The following is a 26,604-nucleotide window of genomic DNA, read 5'->3' as shown; positions in this document are numbered from 1 at the left end:
ACATTGTGAAAGCCAAGTAAAATGAAAGAATGCATTGGAATTAGCTGAGGCACTGTTAAAATTTGCTTGAAAGTCCCTTCCTGTGGAAACTTCAATTTAATTAAAGCAGCAATAAGAGGAATTTAAAAGCATAAGTCTTTGTTGTTCCGCAATTTCCCCGCTATTCTATGCAGATGTATTGTGCTGCGGCCAGGCTGGGTCATCTGATATGGGAGCAGCCACCCAGCCCGCCTGGTGAGCCAAGAACAGTTTTACGCGAGCATTTTCCATGCCACTAAATCTACTCTGAAACAAAACAATCACAAATCCTTAATGATTTGGGGTGGGGAGCACAAGAGATACAGGGGCAGGAGAAGAAAGCAAGGTACCCCTGGCTTCTAAGGTATGGAGAAAATCCCATTCTCCTAATTGTGTTGCTGGGGCTCCTAGCATTCCCTTATCCTCCACAAATGAGGAATTCCCTGAAAAGAGAAACCGTATTCTACTGTATGATTGTTTTTTAACTGAGTACTGAGACTTGGTGGCACAGGCACTGGAAGAGTTATGAGTACCTAATGGTTATTCTTATAGCCTAAGAAGAGTGTAATCCAATAAGAGTTACCAGCTGATAGCTTTCTTCGAAGCTGGACACTAAGCTGAATCAGAAACTCCACCACTCCACCAGCCTCTCTCTTGTTTCCAGGATATTATCAGTGGGAGAAGGGCCAGAAGATACTCGTGCAAAAATGAGCTCTTACGTGGTGATGATTCTTCTTTATTCTTATTAATTTTAAGTATGATTTGAATAAGTTTAATCTTATAATGCTGTATTTTTGGACACTTCTTAGCGATTTAAATAAATAGTTCCTGGAAGTACCTATGGCTTTATCAAGTGATCAGGGACTCCCATCATTGCACAAACACATTGCAAATGTGAGTGTCAGTGGCACCCTACAGATGAGGCAGACACACTCCTACTACTCATGCCAAGGAAATTGAAAAGAGAGGAGAAATGTAAGTAATTACAAGCAGGGATAGATAAATCCATTGGTATGTACACATGTGCACAGAAACATACTGTGTGTGCACATGGATGTGTGACAGTAGGAAAATTATATGGGTAGTGAATGCAACAAACATTTGAGAGCCTACTCTGTGTTAGAACTGTTACTCTTAGGAAATTGAGGCAGCCCTACTGCTTGGGTACAAAAAATTTGCAGAGACAGCCTAGGAGCTGAATCTTGAGCTTGTCCATGGACCCACAAAAGAAGTCAGAAAGAAGAGGCAGGCCAATTCCCTAGATGGGTTCTTTCTTTCCAGTCACCTTATTTTCTTCCTGTTTCTTTCTCTCTCCCTGTATCAAATACTATTCTTTCCTACCGTGCCTGAAACTTCACACTTTTATTCATTGGATTCTCTTGATGGGAAAATTTATTAAATGTTTGCCAAGGTGTGGGATGGATAAGAAAAGAAGGAATAATGGTAAATGAGAATTCATTTCATTTTTGTATTTCGTCTTACATTTACCCTTAAAATACGCTTAAAAGTTAGGAGGATGGGAAATATACACTAAGTGATTAGGCAACAGGAAAATACATTATCAATATCAAACAATATCAAAATATATTACAAACGGTATATAGTTGAAACAACAATGAGGCATCTGCATGATGCTTTCAAGTTTATGGAGCATGTTTTCCCCCATCAATAATTTAAATTGTTTGCTCGACTATATGATAAGGATACCAGTTCAGAGAGGAAAGAACAAGCTGCTTAAGCCACATTTTGTGAACCTGAGCTTGATCCAATAACTGACACCAACCATTGTGCTCTTGCTACCATCCAAAGCTGCCATGTATAAAGGTCAACAAAGTTATGGCTGAGGGACTACAGAAAGCAGCCTGGGTGATTGGATCTGAACCTGCAGGGATAGGCAGGAGCTGGATGAGAAAGAACTTAAGTTGTAGAAGAGCAAGAACAGAGAGGTCTGGAGTTAAGAGCAATAGACAGCAAGCCCCACTGAGGAGAGAATATTCACAGTCAGAGGGAGATGACTTCACAAATAAGCGACTTAGTGAGGACCTTTAGGATGAAGGTTCCAGAATGAAGAGTATGGCTTGACTTGACTCACAGAAGAGAACCATGAGAGATTCTAAAACAGAATGCAAGCCATGTTTCAGGAAGACTAACCTGGGGATGGGGAGCACAGGAGGTACAGGGGCAGGAGAAGAAAGCGAGACAGAATGAAAGCAAAGGAACCAGGTAGGATCCTACTGCAGTAATTCAGTAACTAAGCAGCAAAGACTTAACAGGGGAGTGTCAGTGAAAATGACCAGGGATGAAGGAATTTATTAGTATTATGAGAGAAAACCTGACAAATACTGGCTGGTGGGAGAAATGGGGACAGGAAAGAGGAATCAAGCTGGGCTGATAAAAGGCTTTAATCATAAAGTGCTAGTTATTATTCCAATATTCACTAGAAGACCAATAAGCAAGCCCATGAATTTCACTTTCGTTCTAAATCAAGGATAATTTATTAACCTACTTAAGGCTTCAGACCTTTATAAGGGGTCTGGCATAGATGAGTTTTGACTGAATATTGGTCTCAAGAGTGAAGACAGTTGGAAAGCTGAGGAAGGTAAGACAAAAGGACATTTGGGGTCAGGTCATAAAGAGACATGGGCACCATGTCATGGAGTCAATGAGGGGTTTTATGCAAGGGGGTGACATGATCTGGTGAGTGTCAAATTTTAAGTTTAGAAATCTAGAATTTGCTGCTTTGGTGGGAGCATGGGGGATTCATTAGAAGGGGAAATATACAGTGTGGGTAGAGTACCAGATCAATAGTTGAAGAGGTAAAACAAGAAAGAAGGTTTGAACTAAGATGTGCCTAGATGGGAAGAGGAGAGGGGATAAAAGGAAGCACGTTTAAGCACCTTCAGGCAGGTACTAAACAGCTTATGGACATGGGTTCTAGGGTTACTCAGGTATTGCTCAGAAGGCCTTGGTGGCAGACTAGATGTTCAGGACTCCCAGGGCTCAAGGACAAGTGACCACCCTAGTCTTGGCCAAGGGTCAATTGTGAACATTTGTGGAGGAGACCGCTGAGTGTGGTTTTTAAAACCCTAAGTCTGTAGTACACTCTAGGGAGAAGAGGATACATAAATGAATTTGTTACACTGCACATTTTTGGCACTGACTCTGGCTACTCCTGGGTTGAAAAGCTTGGTAACTTGGAAAAAAATATTTAAAATAAAAACTTAAGGTAGTCTGGTCCATCTCCTATAAAAAATTCACTTATACATTCCTTTCTAGATATTTCCATTTAAAGATGAGACTAAATTTCTAGGAAGGCAATCAACTGAACTAATATATAACACCTGTATTTTGTAATACACGCATGCACCCACCCTCTTTGCTTTGAATGGCTTCTACTTGTCTGTCCAGCTGGAGGTAAACAAGATTGGAAGTAATCAAAGACACCTGACAGTAATCAAGGCCTCCTTATTGTAAGGGCTCCATTGCCTTCCTGATCATGAACTGCCAACTCTCTCCCAAAATATGTAAGTGTATATATTTCATTTTACTTCAGTGTTTAAAAAAAAAAAAGCTGCTACCTCTCTCATGGTACTTTACCTTTCATTTGTGCTCTAAACTTACTGGTGGTAAAAACAGTGAGTATATTTAGTTTATCAACAGAGTTAATAGAAACACGAAGGAATTCCAGATGTGGTGTGGTTTGTACCTTTGTAACTATCAATCTTTGCTAGCTTTGATAGAGTTGAAAAATGTATCCTTGGGGAAATCTAATTCTGGAGAATATGTCCTGTTTTGCTTTTCTCTAATTTATCTCTATTTAATGTACTATAGAATTATTTAGTCTACTGTCTAGATCCACCCACTAGGCAGTAAGCTCCGAGAACACAGGGCTTTTACCTGGAGGGTGCACTGAGGTATGTCAGCACTTAGCCAGATAGCAGGGGCTTGGTAAATTATCATGGAGTGAATCAATCATAGTCCTGCAATTCTTATACTTGAAGAATTTAACATGTGTTTTCCCTTAGCATTCATGTCTCAATCTGCAAGCTTCAACTTAGTCTTGAACCATGATTTCTATTTATAGACCCTGAAGAAATTCTTTCAGGACTTATGCCGTGGTGGGACCCCAGAGGGTACTGCAGGTTGTGGATGCAAAGGAGTTAACATGGGGAAAATTGCAGCCAGGTCTAAAAATGTCTCAGGTACCCCAGGTGACCCCTCTGTCCAGCTCTGTCTTAGGAGGATGAGTCATGGTTTCTGTCCTACCCATGCTGCACTCACTTCTGGTTTCCTGATCTTGATTCCTGTTTCAGTATAGGCTTCCTTTTGGTATTCTGACCCGGATTACCTGAGTGTGACATTTGTTGTTTTCATTGCTTGACACTGTGATTCTACCCCTCCACCCCCTGCCGTGGTTAAGCCTACAGAACAGTCTAGGTCTGTCTTTCCACATAGACCAGAGACTCACATAACTTAAAATAATGACACAGATATTCTAGACTAGTTTCTCTTCAAGGTTCTTACTGTCTTTCCCTATGCCCATTATAAAACATAGTAATTTCCTCACCAAGCCATTTGACGGGACAATCACAGTGACCACTTGTGTTCCCTCACTCATAGTAATTTTTTTTCTGGTCAACTGGATTGAGTTAGTATGAATTATTACACAATCAAAGACAAGAAGAAGTTAATAGCATAATCTAAGTTCTTATTAAGAATGAAGTGAGAGGGGCACCTGGGTGGCTCAGAGGGTTAGGCCTCTGCTTTCAACTCCGGTCATGATCTCAGGGTCCTGGGATTGAGCCCCGCATCGGGCTCCCTGCTCCACAGGGAGACTGCTTTCCCCTCTCTCTCTGCCTGCCTCTCTGCTTACTTGTGATCTCTGTTTCTCTGTCAAGTAAATAAATAAAATATTAAAAAAAAAAAAAGAATGAAGTGAAAAGGACTTTAAACTTAGGGGAAAAGAGATATATTCTATGTAAGCTATGTTACACATTTTCCATTTGATGTCTAGGTATGTGCAAGGAAATACACTGTGTGTATTCTTTGTGAAATGCGGTCAGTATGTAACTTATGCTACGCTTCTGAAGCCACTGGCTTGGGTCTAATTGAATTTATAGGCCAACAATTCTAAACACATCATGTGTATCAGCAAGGCAATGTTTAGAAAGGCTCTCGTCATCTGCACAGAAGACAATTCACTTGACAGCACTCCTTTCTTGAGCAATGACTCAAGCTAGCTAGACTGAAAATAAATCTGCAGGGTACACAGCTGTCATGTAATCTGAAGTAGCCCTCTGAGCAATAACTTGATTCATTTCCTCCTATTTGTACCACTGGTTCTGCAAACAGGATTGCAATCCAACAAATGCATTCCGCCCCCCATGAAAAGAGAGCTTTTCAGTGTCCTACAGAGGGTTCTCCTGGATTCCTCCGTCCTCATGGGTATGGCAAATAGCACATCATGATTTCTTGATTTTATTTCATGAGAAACAGCTATTTAAACTCAGTGATCTAAGTGAACCAGTTACAAATAGGGTTCTACAATTAGAGAATAATACTTTATCAAAGGAATGTTGCCATCAAAGTTCGAGGGACCGACGGGTACCAGACTATCGACTGGGTACAAGCAACTTATCTATTTTCATTGTAGCATTCCTTAATCGTTGTTTTTGACTTTTTATTATGGAGAATGTTAAACATACATACATGTCAAGAGAAGGGTAGAAGGAGGCCAATGTGCCCACCACTCTGATACAATAATCAAAACATCCACCCTCACTGGATTACTTGAAACAAATTCTAGAGATCATAGTTTATCCTATTTCAGAATGTTATCTCTAAAAGGTAGAGAGTCTTTAAAACATCCAACTGGAACACCATAATCATACCCAGTGTGCTGGTACGTATTCAACAATCCGTTCTCCACGGGGGAAGAAGAGGCCTGATTCACAGTCTTTGCCACTTCGAAAGGCATAACTAATCCCACCACAGCCCCTTTCAAGCTATTAACATGACAGCACTGAAGGGGGGATTGAGAAGAAGTGCGTAGACACTGTGAAATGGGACTTGTGCAATGCAGATACAGGAGACCTAAGTAATCTTAGAGGCGTGGATAATAGCACAGTATAGTAAAATCATTAGGAAGTGATGAGTTTGAATGTCACCTTCATTTTAATATCTTATGTTTCTACAATTGTTTCATGGTTGTGTTTAACAGCTGGCTTACAAAAGTTCCTGAAAATACAGCAGTGGGCTCTTGTCTGCTTAGCATCCCACTGAATCATATCCAAATGATTAATAATTCCTTAATATTACCAACTCTCCAAATGGCTGACATGTCTTTCCTCTTTTCTTCTCAGCGGCAGAGAAACATTATAAACAGGAAGGAAGAAGGAACTTTGTTTCAGAAGCTACAGTAAAGCATCGGCCTTTCCAAATGGTTCAGAGCCACTGTGTACAGTTCCGTCTGCTGTTAAAAATCTGTTTTCAGGAGATTAGACACCACCACACACACGTACCTTCAATTACTAGAGAGTCATAATAATGGTTTTATTTCCTTTTAACTATCCACTATTAGGCCCACGAGAGAGGAGGGGAGAGTGAGAGAGAAAAAGGGTAGGAGAGGGACTTGACAGAAGGGAAAATAAGTCCCTTCCAGGTAGACAAGCTTCAAGTTAATGAAGTGTTCCTGTAGCAAGATTCTCAACAAGATGTGAGACATTCCTCTGTCCCTGGGGGGTCCCACCATGGAAACTTGGGTTTGTAAAAAGCCCCCTTTAAATGTGCCTTTCAGAACTGAATATACCAGATGCGATGGAGTGGGGCCGACCCAGATTTAAGTGGGCTGCGGCCATCCTTCCATCCCTGATGAGGATGGCAGGCTGTACTCCAACTCCACCTTGACCTCAGGCTAAGACTCAAGTCCAGTCAACGAAGTCTAGTGTCGATCAGTACTCACCCACACGCCACGGGGTAGAATCATAAATACCCTCTCCTACCAAATCTGATACCCAACTGCCTTCCCCACTATGCTTTTGAACAAACCCTTCATTCCAGGTAGGCCAGCCTACCCACTTTCTGTACGATTTTTGTATTTTGAACTTTTTATTAGGAACATAATTCTTAACACATACAAAGTATCAAAAATTGTTTAAGGAAGCCCCAATGTATCCTTCACTTAGCTTCAGCAATTATCAACTCCTATCACACCCATGCCCAGGATTATTTTGAGTCCTCGTGGATATATCATTTCATCCACAATTATTTCAGTATCGTAGCCATTCTTCCCTGCACACCTCTGCTTAGACAGTTCCTCTTCCCATCCCTATCTTTCCTAATTCTATGTCATCCTGCAAGGCTCAGCTCAGGTCTAAACTCCTACGTTGTTTCCACTGAACTTATCACTTAGTCATGTCACGTTGGGACATCTCTTTTGTTGCTATTTTTTGTGTTCCTTACCCCTTAAATTGTTCACTTACAACAATGTCCTTAGCCTGGAAAGCAGGAAACCTCTCTCAGCATACATATACAGCAATAACAGATGCTTAGAAGGGACAGAACTAAATAAGAGCATTAAATTTGGTGGCGCAGTTTTACAGAGTATATTGACATAATTCCTTTTACGAGAAATGTCTCATAGCACAGACCAGGGTATGTTGACACAGTATGACAAGGCAAAAATAACACTGGGTGTGGAGTTAAAAGGCCTGAGTTCTTGTCCCCACCCTTCTGTTTTGTCCATTATTTGGGGTCTGAGGGACTTACAAGCCCACCCATAAAATAGGAATTAACTGCAGCCATCCTTCCTCTTTCCCTTACAGGACTGTCAGAACTGAATGCAGTTACACATGTAAAAGTAGGTTTGTAATTGATAGAGCATGTTGTTAATACACATCATTATTGGCAAATGAGGAATATTTGGTCATATGACTTGAAACCAAGGAAAATTACTGCTTTAGATCTGGAATGTAGGAGGAAACATTAAGTCCTTAATAGGGAAAATGGGAATGTGATAGATCAGGTGGGATCAGGTGGGATTCAGAATGAACAAAATTAACTCTGGGAGGAATAGAAAAGCATATCTTTCCTTCTGAGACTTGAAAAACCATGGCCTTGCAATTAAAACAAATTGACGGAGCCCTAAAAAGAAATTGCAAAGGAAGCAAGATATGTTGTTAGCTATTTAAAAAGAATCCTGTTACATGAAATAATTAAATGGAAAGGCAAAATTCATCTGATTCCCTCCAAAAAAACTACAGAATTATCCAACAAAGTCATTGTCATTCTAAGTTTATGCTCTTCTAGGACATTGTCAAAGCCTTTGGCCTCTCAATTTTGCAGTTTGCTTTGCCAAAAGGAATAATCGTTAATACTAAACTTCAAATATTTATCATATCACACCAAACACTGCTTAAATTACAGTGGAATGGAGGTCTCTCCTCCCAGTAGAAAAGAGGATAGATGGCTTTTATCAAGGAAACACTGTTCTCTGTACCGCACTATAAGCTGCACTAGTGTCCTGGGAGAGACGTTCAGCCTAGCTTTGCCATCCATTGCAATATTAAGTTTCCTTGCAAGAAAAGGAAAATTACTAGGGTTGGAGAAAAGGCTGACATTTTATAAAACTCTAAATAATCTTGGGGCACTTGGGTGGCTCAGTCAGTTAAGTGTCTTGCCTTCGGCTCAGGTCATGATCCTAGGGTCCTGGGATTGAGCCCAGAGTCATGGGCTCCCTGCTTAGTGGGGAGTTTGCTTCTCTCTCTCCCTCTCCTGTTACCCCTGCCTGCTTGTGCTCTCTCTCTCTCTGTCAAATAAATAAAATCTTAAAAAAAAAAAAACAACAAAAAAAAACCCAAACCAAAATCCTGACGTAATTTTGGCCAAGGTAGAAAAAACAGTTTTTCAACTTTGGACATTAATGTAATTTAGCAATAGTCAGTGAAAACAACAGCTGCTAAACCTGGTAAATCCAAATAAGATTATTAGGTTAAAATCACAGAAATACGCAGAGGATATTTCAAAATTCCCAGCACACTGACAACAAAGCACCAAAGCAGAATATCATTAGCAAAGGAAACATTTTGTTTAAAAGTAAGTTTTTTATAAGATTTCACCATGTGTAACTTCTCTAAGGACTTCCCTGGAGAGAAAAAACAAGAATCCATCTCTCACATAGACCCACTTAAAATAAGGAAATTAATAAGTCATTGCTTCTGTTACCTTCATGAACAACAACCCCACAAAGGAATTCTAGAACTTCTAACAAATATAAAGAATTTTATAATGTCTCAACTTGCATGACTTTAGGTACTGTACCCACTATGGTCAATTTGCATGTAAGATTTTTCAAGGTTAAAAAAATCTACCTATCTCCAAATATCCATTCAAAATGTGAAACCATAGTTTTGGGGGGTTTGGTTTTCTTTTTTACTTGTCCATCTGCTGAATAATTCAAAATTGAATTCTGGGGAATGGGAAGATAGAAAACTTTCAGGCTAAACAATAATTCAAAGGCTTTTCTGACCTGGTGCTGGGGCAGGTCTAATTTCTCCTAATTTGTCTATAGTGTGCTTATTTGATCCATAATTATACAAGTCTAATTTGTCAGCATTAAGCAATTTGACTGTACTTTAAAAATGACCAGGAGAAAGCCCATTTAAGTCTAGTTAACTGAAATGACAAATTATAAATTATCCAAAGAATCAGGTAGAACTTGCCCTACAAGTCCCTCCTAGGTAAGTAAGACAAAAACAAGCCCAGTTTGGGAATACTTCGGCCCCAAGTAGCTGAGGTGAGGCTGAAGGAGTTGAATAGGTGCGGTTTATTATAAGAATCTCGGAAGCTGGTGCTCGTCCCAAGGTAACCTTATGTTAAATATTCTCAACCCTTTACGTCAATTAACTGATTTAATGCGTCCAACAACTCCATGGGGTTATCTTTGCAGATGAAGCAATGGAAGCAGACTTGATTTACCTAAGCCTGCACAACTAGTAAACTCGTAACTAACACTGGCATGAACGGGAATAATCTTCCAAGAGATCTTTGAGAAGGATAAAAAGTAGCTTACCTAGTGGAACCAACAAAAGATGAAATATGCAGTTGTTCATGTCCTCGTTCATTCAGTAATAAGCACAGCAGAAGTCTGAGCAAAGTGACTGAGCAGAGTGAACTTGAATCCTGCCTACCATCTGCCTTAACTTTAGCCAAGCTACACAGTCTGTCAGAATGCCAGCTTCTTAATTGCAGAAATAGAAATAATTCTACCTGGCCTACTTTCTACCTTCACATTGATGATACCATCAAAAGCAATGGAAACTCCCACGGCATAGGAGGGATCAGAGAACAGTTGCCCACAAAGGAGTAAACTCCTCACAAAGACAGGCTCTGTTCTCCTCTGGCTACAGAACATACCCCATGTGCCCACAGTTTTCAGGGCTTCTGGAAGATGAGGAGCTGTCCTGTGTGGAGTGATTACCTGGTGTCAGCGGACCTCTCCTGTGCAGAGAGTCCTTATTCTTGCCACAGAACAGATATTACTTCCTCCAAGTCTCTTCTCATTTCTAGTCACAGGATATCCATGCTTAGAAGCTGTATTAATCCATTTGGGCTGCCATAACACACTACTACAGATTGGGGGGGGGGCTTCATCAAGAAACTAAGTTCTCACACTTCTGGAGGCTGAGAAGTCCAATATTAAGATGCCAGGAAGATTCAGTGTCTGATTAGAACTTCTTGGTTCACAGACAAATATCTTCTCCACCACATCCCCTCACACGGTAGGAGGAATAGGCAGTCTCTGGATTCTCTAAGGGTTCTCCCCCATGACCTCATCACCTCCCAAAGGCCCTACTTCTTAATACTATCACCTTGGGGATTAGGTTTCAACATATGAATTTGGGAGAAACAGTCTACAGCAAAATCAATGATTTTCTTAAAAGTTCTATTAAGGATAAATAGAATCTTCAAAAAAAAAGTTCTATTAATACGTGTATTCATCAGTACTCTGAAATTTGAGGCTTTGCGGGGGACCCAATATGTAACCAAGAGGGAACTTATTCTATTCCTTCTATGAATAATGATTCACAAGTTAGGAGCAACAATCAAACCAGTGAAACTTTGGTGAGCATAGTTTGTATTAAGTAATTGCCACAGGATCCTTGTGATGAAAGGAAATAGGACAATTTAACCTTACCACTTCTTTCTCAAGTTTCTTTTGTATTAGTCTCCTCTCTTCCAACCCCACTGCTCTACTTGGTCTCCCAAGATGACCTCTCTTACCTTAGCTGCTGGTATTACTTCCCAAAAAATCTGATGTCACCTTTGGCTTAAAATCTTCCTTGTGTCTCCTCCTAATGAGGTTGTATGCTTGCTGATAGGGTTAAAAATGTACCTCTAAGCCCACCCCAGGCGGAGACTGAGCCAGAATCGGCACTGAGTGTTCCAACTCCCACTCCCAGCTTGTCTTCATTCATTCCATGAAGGGGGAAAGCTGCCATTGGTGGTGAGGTGTACACTGTGTAGGTATTTAAGAAGTCATTGAGTGTGGGATTGACTCGAAGTATATTTTCACATCAGTGTGAAAGCCATTATAGCAGATAACAAAACTGGCAAAATGTAGGTTCATCAGGTAAAAAGAAGGGAGCCACATGGCCAAAGAAATAAGAAGTTACAATTGGAAGGTATTTCAAGGTATTGCTCTCAAGACACAGGGCAATAGATGCCTGGAAGCTTCAGCTTCCTTTAGTTCCAAAAATGTGTCATGCTTGGGGACTTTATATCTAAAACACTGTGCTAAATTATTTTACCCTGTACATGTCCCTTAAATATATAGATAAAAGCAAAGCAAAACCTAAAAAGTAACAATAAACCAAAAAATAATTCTCCAGGCATGCCTGGGTGGCTTAGTCGGTTAAGCATCTGACTCCTGATTTTGGCTCAGGTCATGTCAGGGTCGTAAGACTGAGCCCCATGTTGGGCTCTGTGCTAGGTGAGGAGCCTGCTTAAGATTCTCACTCTTGGGGCGCCTGGGTGGCTCAATCAGTTAAACCTCTGACTTCAGCTCAGGTCATCATCTCAGGGTCCTGATATCAAACCCTGTGTCTGCTCAGCAGGGTGTCTGCTCGTCCCTCTCCCTCTGCTTTCTGCTCCTTTCCTTGCCTGTGTTCCCTGTCTCTCTCAAATAAAATCTTAAAAAAAAAAATTATCTCCCTTGCTCTCTAAAAAAATAAATAAAAAATAAAAATAATTGTCCAGAACATGGAGTAACTGAAATATTTTGTTTACTCTTTGGATGATTCATTAGGAGCTCTCAAGAATATGATACATGGAGATATAATATATGAAAGAATAAACATGCATGTGGAGGGATAAAAAAATACCTTTCGGGGGGCACCTGGCTGGCTCCAATCAGCAAAGCATGTGACCCTTGATCTCAGGGGTCTAAGTTCAAGCCCCACAGTAGGTGTAAAGATTACTTTAAAAAATGTAAACAACAACAACAACAACAAAAGACCTATGGGCATCTTCTCCCAGATCTTATGGAAAACACTTATTTCTACAATATCTAGAAAATATATCACTGTAATTCTAAAGAAAGTATACAATAAATGCACATTAGTAGTTTAACCGCTTATCTTAAACAAATTCAATGGATGGGAGCTAACACTACAAGCTGTTAGTAGTAATCAAGATAGTTATTTAATTTTGAAAAAGGTCTAAGTACCTTGAAGAAAAGAAAACCTAAACTGGCAAATCTTTATTGGAAGATTCAGTCGAACAATGCAAAATCAAGCAATAATGACTAGTAAACCTTAAAACCGGTCCAAGATTCCCTCTCATGTAATATGCTTTGGCAGAAATGCTTGTGCAGTGGGTTGACTCTGAGGCCCTAACTTCTGTACTACATTCCCTCTGCAGGCTCCCATTTCTCTTCCTTCACCTTCATGACTCATGGGTAGAGAAGGGTCTGCTGAAGTGTGCAACAATGGGAAGAGTGAAGCTTAAATCAGCTTGTAACCACAGGTATTCCCCCCAAGTTGGGCTGGTCCAGTTCTGCCACCAATAAAAATCAAGCCATGCCTGAAAAACCCAGATCCCTTTTTAGCATTGTAAACCATGTAGGAGATGCTCATTACATCTGCTTTGTTCTCTATTTCTATGGTGCCCATCACCATAGTAACAAGGCACACAGATGGAAAAGTAGGCTAGAAATACCCAAATATGGGGGTGGAGATGGAGACTATGGGGGAAAGGGCCTTTCACTGATTGAGAAAAAAGGCTAAAGTTTCTTCTATCAGAGCTGTCAGTACATTAATGGGCAACCTAACTGAAAAAAGTAGGCTTTGTCTTTAAGTGGGCCACAGCAGAGAGCGGCCTAAAAATTCAATAAATATCAATATTTATAGGAAGTGGACTTGCTAGGTTTCTGAGGTTTTAAAGCCAGATATAAAATCTTGTATGCAAATTGAAATTTCTACAACAGCCTGTAATTTTGAAAATCAGGGACTCATCTCACAGTATGGATGATTACTATTAACATTTTTTTGGTTTCTTTGTAGTACTAAAAGTTGAGACATCTGTTAAGGAAGTGTGGCTGAGAAGATAAGTTAATACAATGACTATATTTTTGAAAGTGACAAGTTTATTTTCAAAGTTTTTGTATAAAATGTCCCAACAGGAAATCCCTAGGTGGTAATTGGGGGGTGACTGTTGTTTCATCCTAGGGAGTCACTGCCCCAGCTGAAACTGGGACAAGGCCATTCCCATCTGCAGCCCCTCTGCTCTCTGTAGGTGCAGAGGTCTTCCTATCAGTGCCTTTATGCTCTTTTTTTTCTCTTTCTTTTTCCTTTATGCTCTTTAAAGTGACAATGGGCCAAAGATTCATCTGTAAGAAATCTTCCCATTCCAAGATCTTTTTTTTTTTCTTCCTTTTTTCTTCCTTGCTGCCAGCCTGAGTCCTCCTTTCTAGGATGTCTGGAATACCTGGGTTGTTATTTACATTGTTACTGGTCAGGAAATAAGAAAAGGAGCCACATAAACTACTTGTTTCACTACACAGGCTTTTTACTACATAGGTTTTACTCTGTGTAAATAAAAACGTTGCAAAAAAAAATACAGATATTTTATAGACTACAATTGTTTTAGAAAATTTAACACTAGCAACTAAGGCCGCTTCATGGCTCAAGTTGGTTAAGCATCCGTCCCTTGATTTTGGCTCAGGTCATGATCTCAGCGTTGTGAGATCAAGCCCCATGTTGGGCTCCTCACGGGTCATGGGGTCTGCTTAAGATTCTCCTCTCCCTCAGCATCTCTCGCTTCCCCTCTGCCTCTCAAAACAACAACAACAACAACAACAACAATACCCCCCCCACAACAAAACAAAACAAAAAACCACTCTAGCAACGTACAGATTTTAGTGGAAAAAGCAACAGAAAACTTTGTCAGAATCTTTGACTCAGCCACCAACCAGCTGTGACTCTGTGGACAATTTTTACTTTGCCTTTCTCAGTCTTAATTCTTACTAGAAAAAAGAAAGGACTGAAGTAGACCAGGCATATGAGTTCGAGGGTATCTAAAGATGATCTCAAGGCATGTTAAAATGTTAAGCATATGAGTAGATGTATATTTGGAAAAGACCCTCAAGGATATGCATAACATAAAGTTAAAAATCAATAGACACTCTGTAAGTCTCTTCCACATTGCTCTAAAATACCAGGACTTGAATCAAATAAAGCAAATGCACTGAACTCAGACTCAGGTGAGCATAATATTCAGGTCTTTTCAAGTTTCCACGCCAGGGATCCTGTCTCTGACCACGTTATCCAAATCTCACACCAACCACTCTCTAGCCCTTTACACTACTTTATTTTTCTTCATATCATTTAGCACATGACATTTTATCTTGCATTTGCTTATTATCTATATTCCCCCTGCTAGGATATATGTTCCAAGCAAAAAGGTTTTTTTTTTTTTCTCTTTTCACTGTTGGATTTATTCCCAGTGCCTGGCATGACACTTAGCAAATATTAAGTGCTCAAAAAAAACCCCCAAACAAACAAACAAAAAAACCAAAAAACAGAAACAAAACCCCAAATGAATTAACTTTTTAAAAGCCATAAAATCAACAACGGCAAAACAAAAACTCAAATACATTTTTTTCTTTTTCTTTTTAAAAGTCTGGGGGCCTGCTGACAGCCATGCATTTTACTAAGCATGTTGCAAGCCTATGTATTTTACCTCATATTTAAGGCATGTTTTCCAATATTTAGAGCCTTTTATGAACTAACACATCTGGGAAAAGGTTCCAGGCAATATACTGCAGAAAAAACTGCTTCATCAGTTATCAGAGCTGCCACTAACTTGTTGGGTTTGCTTAGAGAAGCCACAAGTCCCCACACAAACTCCATTTCCATGTTTATATCCTGAGGATAATATTTGCCCCACCTACTGCCAGTCATCTGGAGAATAAATGCTCTAGTATGTTAAAAGTGATGTACAAACATAAGTTATGTGGTAGGGGTTCTTATAAAGTGCTTCAGGAGAGATTTGCTCTAAGATGTGGGGGAAGGTAAGAGAGCAGGGGACACCTGTACAGAGTTTTTTCCTACAGAGCCAGAGCATCCAGGAACTCAGAGGACCCCAGTAAAGCCTCCTTACTCAGCACGACGATAGCCAGGCTCAACTCCTCTCTCTCCAGGATGCATTACTCTATAAAGAAAAAAAAATGTTCCAAATCTAGCCTGGGACCAATCCTTTTGCATGCTCTAATTCACAGCCTCCTCCTGGGAAGAAATTAGCATTCTTGATAAAACTCTGAAAAACACTTTTTTTTTCCTCCATAGGATTGGAAACTAGTCACCTACTGACCCAGCTCACCTTTAGTCACGTGTCTGGTGATCTTCACTCACTTTCTTCTTTCAGTGTTCTGTTTCCTTGTCTAACAATGGGTATAGTAAATCATTTTGGCATCAAATTTGCTTCTATCATATATATGGAGATATATATATATATATATATATATATATATATATATATATATATATATATCTCCATTCTCTTTCCCTATTGAATGCTCTTTCCTCTCAAAAGGAAATCTTTAAATTGGCCTACTAGAGGCCCTTTCCCTTAGATCTGACAGCTGACAGTTTCTGTAGCTGCCAAACCACTTGATCTTCAAACAGGGTATGAGGTTTGGGGGTCTTTTTTTTTTTTTTTGAAGAGAGGGGTACTCTGGTGGAATCTATTTGTAGATTATCAATTAATTCATGTCTAAAAGTATCTGCCTCAAAACACCAGATGTCATCTTGATTTTTTCTAGCCATCTCCTTTTCTCTTTTCACATTTATCTTTTCCCCCTTTCTGGAAGGAAGGCATATACCTCACTTTTCAGGAGTCTGCTTATAGTGCTCTACCTTGGGATGTAAAAATCTTCAAGCCCCAAGCAGAGGGCCATTTTGAAATACCTGTAAAGGTTATAGATGCAGTGAAAGTAAGTGGTTTTCATGACTGAGAAACAAATCTTTTTGGAGTCAGAGGAAAGTTTCCATTTTTTTGCTTCAAATGCTAGAGCAAGACCTAATCAACAGAGAATAGAAAACTGAATAGAATACAATAGAATAGGAAAACTGAAAATCATTTTTGGGATCAGACACTAGCTAACTTTTGATACGTAACTCAGGAATTTAAAAATAGAGTCGGGGGCCTGGCTCAGTCAGTCAAACATCCAATTTTTTATTTCGGCTTAGGTCATGATCTTGATTCGGCTTAGGGGTTGTGAGACCAAGCCCTGCATCCAGCTCCGTGCTGGGTGTGGGGCTTCCTTAAGATCTCCTCCTCCTCTTCTGCCCCTCTTCCCCTCTAAAAAAAAATGGTAGAGTTACATTGCCTTCATCCCCATATACTTATTTATATAGCAAGATTTCTTGAACACTACATTAAATAAAGGAACACTTGGTTTGATAATAAAGGCTATTTTACTCTAGCAATAAGTACTATTTATGCATAAATAAATGATTTTTAAGCCCCATGAATTCTGAGGGGTGATTTTTCTCACAAACGTTTGCCTATATCTAAAAACAATTAATCAAAATTCTAATATACCTGTTGTTCCGATCAGTTGTGTACTAGTAAAAATCACAATTTAATCCGAAATAGATTTTATTAAACAGAGCCTTGTTGTCAAAAGAACATTTAAAAAAAGATATATGTAAATGTGTGTGTCTCACAAGAGTTTGAAAAGGTAATCAATGGAAGATTTTTAAACATAAGAACATAACATTGGGCTTAAGTTTTATAGGAAAAGAGAGATGAAATGAGTTCCATAAGGGAAATACTATACAAAATTCCTGACTTCTCAAAGAGCTTGTTCATATGTTTTTTAGAGGATGTTATAATAGGCATGAAATTACTTTGGTGTTTAATTTCGTTTCCATGAGGTACATCACAAAAAGTGTTTTCTAAAGAAATCAATATTTATAATATCAGAAATGTCATCTTCCAGAACTATTTAAAATCATGATAAAAAAACTTTAGATATTCATTTTTATTTAGTTTTAAAGATTTTACTTATTTATTTGAAAGAGAGAGAGAGAGTGCGCGAGAGAGTGCACAGAGGCAGGGGGAGGGGCAGTGAGAGAGAGACAAGCCACTCCCTGCTGAGTCTGGGAAGCCAGTCTCAGGGCCTAATCTCAGGACCCTGAGATCATGACCTGAGCAAAGCCAGACGCTTAACCAACTGAACCAGCCAGGTGCTCCTAGATATTAACTTTTAAAGTGTATTGGGGAGACCTCACAGTTTTTCAAATTCTTTAAGGGGTACTAGAAGATAAAAATATATCAGAGATACTACTCTAAACTACCTCTAAGCCAAGAGCCTGTGTTGACTAAAGTTTTGACTTCTAATAGAGACACAAAACCAGGACTATTTCAGAAAAGTGCGGAATCTGTCAGAGGCACCCCCTGCAAAACCATAACTCTGAACACAGTAAATATTCAATAAACACCGTTCACTGACAAAATATTTTGGTCATTTAAATGATATCTATTAATAGCATATATGCAATATCCCTTCGTATTTCTAACCTTCAAGGAGAGCTTTCAAGTTTTGGTCAAATACCAGTCAAAAGTATGTTACCAGAACAAATCCATAATAAGTATGTAGAGTTTCATTCCTAATTCTTTTGCATTTATTCATGTACATTCCAAGTACAATGCCTGGCCCAGGAAACCCAGGAGAGAAATAAAATAATCCTTACAAGAGCATCTAGGAGGTGACAGAAGTGCTCCCTGGCATAGGTATTACGATAGGTGTGCCAAACTCAGAGCCAGCAAGAGTAGGGACTGTGGCACTCTCGTGGGTGGTAGGCAGAGGAAGTGTGTCTGCAATGGTCTTTGAACTGATCCTCGAAAGATGGGCAGGTGATTGACAGAGGATACCAACGTCCCAGGTAGAGAGGGAAGGAACAACCCCAGGAGTACAGCCATCTGACTACCTCATGCCTTCTTCCTCTACTGCTAAGAGTCTAGGATGGCTGGTAGGGGGGTGTGACCATGCACACTCTCCATGGTGCATACACTGGTGATTTAGAAATGACGGGGTGGCAGGAGGTGAAGCTGAAAAGTTGTGGAAGCAGACAAAAGAGGATTTGATTATATGGTTCACCGAGGCGTTTGGATTTGATCCTGTGGCAAAGCAAGTCATTAAAGGATTATTGAACTGGGCAGTCATGGTAAAAGATTTGCCTTTCAGAATGATTACTTCCCTGCAGTGTGGACAACAAATTGGGGGGGCGGCGGTGGAGGGTACAGAAGACTACAAACTGAACTATGAGCTGGAAGACCATTAGCATTTATCCTGGAAAAGACTCTGGAGGAAGGGTGCAGATGGAAAAACCTGAAGGACGTAGTCCCTGGACAAATTGGTTACAAATGTACAAGGAGTGGTTGGGGGGAATGAGGTAAGGAAAAGCCCAGAAGGGCGTCTAGGTTTTTATGGTTTATGTAATTGGGTAAGTAGTATTGCTATTTACAAAAGTATGGGCTCTAAAGACAAATTATCAAGTTTTGGGGAAACAAAATATCTTCAGTACACTAACTCCAGTCCCTCATTTGTTCTATGAGGCAGGCAGCACAGGTATTATCTGCAATCTCTGCTCAAAAGGGTAAATTTTTTTGCCCAATCTCATATGCAACAGTTTGGGAAGGTTACTACATAGCCAGCTCAAGAGTTGGTAAACAAGGGAGACAAGACCCATACGTTCAACAGAACTTATATTCTGTTGGGTGCAAGGGGAGTAGAAGACAAATCAGCAAACAACCAATAAACTAAGATCTGAAAGACCTATGATAGGGCAGGTGTGGGGGATATGGGTACTTCATCTGAGGTGGTCAGGGAAAGCATCTCTGAAGTCCCATTTGAGATGACCTTTCATTCAGGAGAAAACAGCATTTATGTAAATTAATAAGGGAAGAGCATTTCCAGACAGAGAACAGCAACTGAGAAGTCCCTGAGGTGGGAACAAGGTTGGTGTGCCACTGAGGGAGGAATTCCAAATAGTGGGGCAGTGGGGAGTGAGAGGCAATCCTGGTTCCAAGGGTATTCCTGGGAAGGTGAAGGTGAAAGACTTGTGGCCCCTTAGGGCAGCAGTGGCATAGCATAAACTCTCTTGGGGAAGCCTGCAAACCTCCATGCACAACACTGGCATCTGAGAAACTGCGTCATGACTCACAGATGCTTTTGGAAGACAAGCCATTACTCAGTGAGGACTGCCTATTTTGGCACTGAAATAGGGCCAGAAACAAACTCATTTAGTCTTGCCTAGAGGGATGAGCTTTAAAATCTTAAAATGAACAGAATTCATGTTATATTTATCCACTCAGAGCAAGAACCAATCTGCAGTATAATGGCAGGGGGCTCTGCCCCAAGGCTTGGTCAAACCCTGGCACACTACATGGAAGCAGAGCCTCCTCGCCCACCCTCCAAGGTTCTCAATGGGATCAGAAAGGCAACATTTGCTCCAAAGGATCCCCCAGTAGCTCAGCTGGCGGGCAAGGAAAAATGGTACTCCACTGCCAATGTGCCGAGCAGGGTTCTTGCCTATGTACACCTGAGAGCCTTGGAGGGGTTGTTGGGGTTGCCTCCTGGCACTCACATAGGACACCCGGGCGCAGCAGCTCAGCCAGCTCTCTGCACTGGCCGTGCCTTCCATCCTGTAGTCCTTTTCCACTGCTGCTTTATGGGCTACCTGGTCTTGTGCCAGCAGTCTTTCATATGGCCCTCATTTGGCCAAATGGCTTTAAATTCCACTTGCCAAGGGTGATGCCGATCAACCCTATGACCCTCTCTGGAAAGAGCCTACTCTATAGCTTGAACTTGCTCAGACGCATCTGCTTGGTGTATCAAAAAAAGTATCTGTACTTAAAGTCTGCCAATGTGGCATGAATAAATTATAAAAGAATTAAGTTATTTCCGAATTATGTAGCTCCTTTCAGAGTATCACACTGAGAAGTTATAGATTATATGCACTTACTTTAAAGACGGCTGCAAGCATTATGAAACACCCTTTTTGGAATGGTGTTGGAAACCTGGGACACATTACAATCCATGCCAAGGGGCAGGCTCATTTCATGTCTGAGCTCATTTCAAGCTCCACTCCCATACCATCTACTTCAGCTCACTGCACAATTTTTTCTTCCTAAAGTCACCATTCAACCTGGGACTATAGGACATTTACTTGTGCTTCTATACCACCTGTACTACTACTACTTCTTCTTCTTCTTCTTCTTCTTTTTTTTTTTTTTTAAGATTTTATTTATTTGAGAGAGAGAGTTTGAGTAGAGGGGGAAAGGAAGTGGTGGGAGAGGGAGAAGCAGACACCCTTCAGAGCAGGGAGCCCAATGCGGGGCGTGATCCCAGGATCCTGGGATCATGACCTGAGCTGAAAGCAGAGCCTTAACTGACTGAATCACCTAGGCACCCCTCTCCTTCTGAACAAATTTTTTAGTGGCGATTTTTCATTTAATTGCAGCAGTTAATTCACCTGTCTCCCCCAGTAACCCGCAACCTCCATGAGGCAGGGACCATGTACATTTTTGTTTTTCTTCTGTCCCCAGAACCTGGCACAGTGTCAGTAGTTGTTACTAAATAGATGCTTAAAGAATACTATGACATACACTCACTGGTGGAAATGTTTCACCTTCTGAGAGCAGATCAGCCAAAAATCATTCAAATCAAGGTTGAAGGAGGTTAAGGCTAAACTGTTCTGCTTTTAATCAAAAAAATACAGTGAAAGACTCTACTGCTAGTTGGGTTTAAACTGGTTTGGGAGACGACTCTCAAAAAGTGTAATAATTTAACAATGCTTATTTAGATATGTATGAAGATGAACAATTTTAAAACCTTTTGTTTAAAGGGATAAGAATAATTCTTGGAAAGATTCACTCAGATTAGCTCCCAATTTTAAACAAAGTTACCATTTACTTCATCGGGCAGTTTAGTAGGCACTCTACTTTTATCCTCCTGTCTGATTCTTGCCCCCAGTTTGCAGATGAGGAAATGGAGGGTACAAGAGGGGAGGGGTGCATACTGAGTAAGCAGCAGAACCAGGATTCACATGCAGGTCTGTTCAATTACAAGAGCTAGGTTTTTAATCTAAGCCACACATTAAACTAGGAAGTAAATGCTGACATTTAGAAATAAAGCATTGCATCCTCCTGTGGAAAGATACAAGACTATGTAAGTCTGATACTACCAACTGGGGCAAATATTGAAGTATTAAAAAGAAAAAAAAAAAAGGATCTGGAGGCCAATGATGTGGTAGCAGGGAAACCAGACAATTTATGACAAAGGAATAAGGAGAAACATGAACTGTCATCTACTGAAAGCTTGTTTTATGCCAGATACTGTATTAGATGCTTTAATGTTACTATTTCCTTCAATCCTAAGAATCTTGTAAAATGGGTAATAAGAGTCAAGAAAACAGGGGTGTAGAATAACTGTGGATTTTGGCTACCACAGTGTTCCTTCCCTCCTTCCTAAGGATGTGAACCTTCAACATTTCAGTGGGGCACAAGGTTGTTGGGAATAAGGACAATAGTCTCCAGTCTCTATTCTAGCTAGGTGAGGTCACACGGCTAAGTTCTGGTCGATGAGATGGAGCACGGAGAGTATGACGCCCTCTGGGAAATTTCCGTAAGAGACCATGGTCTCTTGCCTTTCTCCCTTTCCCCCTACCTTCCTTCTCTCCGCTTTTCTACTACTTGGAACCCACGCGTGATGGCTGAGCCCCATTGAGGACTGTGAGGTTGAGTCTCTTCTGATGTGTGGCAGATCTTTAAGGTGGAACCAGTCTAGGTCTCAGAAGACTGTAAAACCATTATACCAGCCCTGGATGGTCTCTTTATAAACTTTCTTTTTTAGTGTGAAAGAGAAACAAACATCACTTTGTCTAAACCACTGTTTTTGCGGTGTGTGACTGGCAGCTAATCTTAATTAATCCAGCAACTGGTTCATCAGGCCCTTCGGCAAAGTCCACACTCTTAGGTAGAAGCTAAAGAACCCTTGTTTATAATTTGTGATAGACTGGGGGAAAAGGGGCAGTGTAAAAAGGCTGAAAAGGAATTTGACAGAAGAAAAGAAGGTTCAAATAGGCTCTCAAATCTGCACACCTGAGAAGAGATCAAAAGGAATATGCTACTCAACAATAAAGAATTCAGTTTCCATCAGAGCTGGGCAGGAGGAGAGCTCTGTCACCTGCACAGAACTGGAAATAGAAGAGAAATAGAAGCAACATAGCTGGTAGTTTCTGAGAAAGATGCTGCTGGCTGAGGAGCTAAGCACTGGAGAATGGAGCCCTGGAAATGGCCACAGGAAGAGACAGACAAGAAGAATTACAAGGAACTCTGAAATTGAAGAAGCAGGAGATGAAGCTCACAGTCTGCAAAGTGACAAGCAGAATCATGTGACCCGTATCAAAGACAGCATAAAGGTCAAAAGGCAAAAGGAAAGGTCAAGAACGAAGCTCTGACAACTCATTTTTATTCATTTCCTTTACACAGGTTCACAACAGCATTGAAGAAGTGAATTTAAATTGTCGCAATTGAGTAGAATCCTAAATGAGAGGAAGTCACAGAACAGGGAGTTTATTATTACCCTTTGCTCAATTTCTAAATGAACAGCAGTGATAAGAACTTAGCAGAGAGATTCAGTGACTGGAGTTAGGCCTCATTTTGTTTGAAATCAATCTTCATGATTCAGAAGAGGAAAAATAATTTATGTCTGGCAAAGACACAACTTAAACATCAGGAAAAAACTAACTCACAATAAAGGTATGTAGGAAGTGTAGAAAATATAGATGGGAAATAAAATGAAAGCAGGTGATAACAATAAAACAAAAGACGGGAAAATGAAAACATACACAACAGAGATGAGAATGAATTTTACAACTGGTTAAAAAAAAATTCTGTGCTATAACTGGACCTTCCAGGTTTTTTTTGAGTGGCCACAGGTCTGAACTGTTTGTGGAACATCCAGTATTCTGGGAACAGGGAAGGACATGCTACGTGGAAGGCAAAGCAAATCATTCCACCAAGTCTGGAGTAACACGACAGCTTTAGCATACATTCATTTGATATTATCAGTGTATGCTAGAAGAGGGAAGGAAAGGAGAAACAAAAGTAAAACTTGAAAATTCAACTTGAGAGATACCAAAAGTAAACTGAGAATTAAATAAGCTATTTTTTTGCATGGGCAGTAAAAGAAAAAACTAGAAAAGCACATAAAAATATGCAGATACCATTAAGAAGGATTTGAGATTTTTTTTTCAGTTGTTTACAAATAAATTGGCTAAAGCAAGAATCTTTAAAATATTAAAATATTTGCCTGTTTCAGCCTCAAGAAAACAATAAAAACATCACAAATTTCAGGCCACTGAAAGAAAATACCCATAGTCTTAAAATACTTGGAGTGATAATGGAATGTTATTCAGTGCTAAAAAGAAGTGAGCTACAAAGCCATAAAATGACCAGGAGACAACTTAAATGCATAATACTAAGTGTACGAAGCCAACGTGAAAAGGCTACAGATTGTATGATTCCAACTGTGATAGTCTGGAAAAGTCATAACTATGGAGACCATAAAAGGATCAGTTGTCATTAGTGGGAGAGGGAGGAATGAAAAGGTGGGGCACAGGGATTTTTAGAGCAGTGATACTGTGATATAGTATCATAGTCTATTATTACAGTGGTGGATACATGTTACTGTATATTTGAATACCACCAAGAGTGAACCCTAATGTAAACTATGGACTTTGGGTGATAACAATGCGTCAGTGGAAGCTCACTGATTATAACGAACGTACCACTCTGGCAGGGGTTGTCGATAATGGGGCAGGCTATACAGGGGTGGGGAGGGCAAGGGAGCTTTAAGAAAAACCTCTGTATTTTACTTTCAATTTTGCTATGAACCTAAAATTGCTCTAAAAAAAAAAAAATGAAGTCTATCTGGTATCTTCTTCAAGTTGTATTGATTAGGGCACTTTTCATTTTAATCAATTGTTGGTGCTTTCATTCTGAGGATTATGAAGAATGAAGCAGCAATGGGGAATGGTCTTAGAAAAGCAAATCTGGACAGGCAGTCAAATGAAATCACTCCAAATCTGAAAATATACATGTCAGGATGGACATGTTGAAGAAAAAACAGAATAAGCTTTGAAGAACAGTAAATTTATTTATACATGTAGAATTTTTTTTTTCTACCATAAAAACGTTTTAGGGGGTAGTAGGTGTAAGAAAAAGTGCTATGACTCAACTATACAACCAGTGACAAGCTTGACTCCTTCTTTACCTGAACTGAAAGTAATAGCAGACACGTTAAGGCTTATATTCTTAAAGCACACATGCCCAATTACTTGGGGGATTAGCTGTCATTTTATATTCTCTTCAAGAGTGGAGCTTCGGACTAGAAAAGTCAGGGGCAAAAGAAAGTCACCTTGGCACCCACAACTCAAAGGAGTACTTTGGGTTCTCAGGAGGTGCATTCTGAACACATTAACGACATTGGAATCGTTAAATAATTATACTACATTTGACTTCTGTGCACCTGTCAACTCTACACTTAGGTTTAAGAGACAGAACAGTCTGACAAAAACACATGCCATTTCATTTTCTTCTAGAAAGCAAGGAACAAATTGACTATTTCAAATTGGCTACATATTTGCAATTTAAAATTTTCATACTGCTATCTTTTTCGGAGTTTTAAAAACAGTTTTTAGGCAAGGCAAATGTATTAAAGAAAGTCCAGGCATAGGTTTTTGTTTTTAAATTTAGGTTCGTCCTTTTCTCAGGAAGGGAAAGGGGGTTGCAGAGCGCCTTTTTGACTACAAAGAAAAGTCTTCCACAAATGTCATCTGACTAAAGGCAACCTATGGACTTTGGGAAGTCAGTTGGGACACAGAGTAATGAGCCAACAACCGAGCCTCCTGCCTTCTGACCTCTCAGCACCTGCTCCTCTGTAACCTAGAAGGAAACTCTTGGGCTTCTCTACGTGGGTATGGTTGCCCCCCCCACCCCCCACGCCCAAGCAAACGAACACCAACACCATCAAACTGCAGGTGAACAAGGAGTACCTAAGGAGTTGGTCAAAGAACAGCGCAAGGGCAGGGGCCAAAGGAGAGCGACCAAAGGCGGACGCCCTCAGGAGAGGTCTGCTCACTCTAGCCTGGGAAACCAGAACCCTGCTCCCGCACCGCCGAGGGCTCACACTCAGGTGCAGCGCGGAGCCTCCTGCGGCGGAGCGGGGACCGCCTTGTCGCGGCCGCCCGGTCTCCTTGCCCCGAACGACCCCAGCACGTAGGAGAGGTCCTCTCTGGGGCTTCGCTCCCTCTCTCCTGGAGACAAGACGGCAGAGAAGCTGCCACTCATCCGCGGCCGCGGCACCTGCCTGCAGGCCCGGCTCGCAGGTGTGGCGCGGGCAGGTAACCGCACCTGCTCGGCCAACCCCACCTGCTGCGTCCCCTCACCCCGTCCTCCGTCTCCACCCGCGAGGTCCGCGCGGCTCCTCCTCCGGGAGCTGGGGGCGCCCCGCTCCGACCTACCTGCGGGACCCCGGCCCCGGGCGCCCGCGCTCCCCGCCGCGTGCGCCCCGCGCCGCTCGGGGCGCGCCGGCGGCGGCTGTGCGCCGGCACTTTCTCGGCTGACGGCTGCTGCGGGCTCAGCGGGAAGCCCCAGCGCTGCCGGGCTCGCCGCCTCCGACCGGCTCCATTGTGACGCGGCGCGTTCCGGCGGCCAATCGCGGCGCGGCGGCGCGAACCGCTGACTAAGTTCGCGTGTGGAGGAGGAGGGGACTGGGCGGAGGCGGGAGGCGGAGGCGGCGGCCGCGGGGCGACTGCGGCCGTGGCCGAGGCGGAGGACGAAGAGGAGGAAGAGGCTGCGGCTGCTTCGGTAGCTGCCCGTGCTGTGAAATTCGTAGCCGCCCGGGCCGGACTGTGTGCCCAGCTTCGGGCGCGCGGGGGCCGGTGACTCACCCCTCGCCGTTGGAAACAAAGCGCAGCTGCCGTCACCCGGAGCGCGCCATGTGGCCGCCCCGGCCCG

General features: G+C 41.3%; 1 protein-coding gene and 1 long non-coding RNA gene across 4 annotated transcripts in view; one reads left to right on the top strand and one right to left on the bottom strand.

Annotated features, from left to right (window-relative positions):
- The window catches only part of LRRC8B (leucine rich repeat containing 8 VRAC subunit B), a 65,508-nt gene extending 39,216 nt beyond the window's left edge, over positions 1 to 26,292 (bottom strand). For both annotated transcript variants that reach the window (XM_059135775.1, XM_059135774.1), the window contains exon 1: positions 26,109 to 26,292. The gene's annotated coding sequence lies outside the window, so the exon portion shown is untranslated. The remainder of the gene's footprint in view (positions 1 to 26,108) is intronic.
- On the top strand, positions 1,114 to 12,449 carry LOC131809131 (uncharacterized). Of its 2 annotated transcripts, none has more exons than XR_009345064.1 (3): positions 1,114 to 2,241; positions 3,295 to 3,542; positions 6,381 to 12,448. It is a non-coding gene; the product is annotated as an uncharacterized LOC131809131 (long non-coding RNA). The 2 variants fall into 2 exon arrangements; XR_009345065.1 differs by having other exon boundaries at positions 1,572 to 2,241; positions 3,427 to 3,542; positions 6,381 to 12,449.
- Positions 26,293 to 26,604: the final 312 nt, after the last annotated feature.

This window comes from Mustela lutreola, chromosome 10 (genome assembly GCF_030435805.1).
Source record: "Mustela lutreola isolate mMusLut2 chromosome 10, mMusLut2.pri, whole genome shotgun sequence".
Classification (NCBI taxonomy): Eukaryota; Metazoa; Chordata; class Mammalia; order Carnivora; family Mustelidae; genus Mustela; species Mustela lutreola.
The sequence above is the reverse complement of the archived record's forward strand: the minus strand, read 5'-3'. Positions and strand labels throughout refer to the sequence as shown.